Genomic DNA, 494 nt, shown 5'->3' with positions numbered 1-494 from the left:
CCGTCCGCCATAGAAAGCAAGGACATGGAACCTTTTAGAGGCCACAGCTTCTGCATGGCTTTCAGAAGCCGCTCATAATAAGGTCTAGGACCCAGAGAATACCCAATAAGAGCATTATCCCAGATAGTCTTACCCTCGGATAGATCATTGACGTTGAAAGAGAGCTTTTTTTGGCCAGGAGCAAAGAAGGAGACCGGGAAGACATTGGTTTTGGGAGGGGGAGCTGAAACGTTAGCAGCATAGGAGGCACCAGTGGGAGGATTACCAAGGACAGAAGTAGTAGGGAGAGGAGGGAAATTCTGTGGCGCGAAAGCCATCACAGGGGAAGGGGAGAGGCCCTCCCACAAAGGGAGGGAGGAAGCACAAAGTGGCGGCGGAGCTCAAAACCTAGCAGAGCTCAAAACCCTCTTTTACTTGATCTAACTTTTTGATCAAAAAAAAAAAAAACTTTCAATTCAAAAATATAAAACAAAAATGATTTTTCTCTATATTTT

The sequence above is a fragment of the Dendrobium catenatum genome, unplaced genomic scaffold (genome assembly GCF_001605985.2).
Source record: "Dendrobium catenatum unplaced genomic scaffold, ASM160598v2 fragScaff_scaffold_1504, whole genome shotgun sequence".
Classification (NCBI taxonomy): Eukaryota; Viridiplantae; Streptophyta; class Magnoliopsida; order Asparagales; family Orchidaceae; genus Dendrobium; species Dendrobium catenatum.
The sequence above is the reverse complement of the archived record's forward strand: the minus strand, read 5'-3'. Positions refer to the sequence as shown.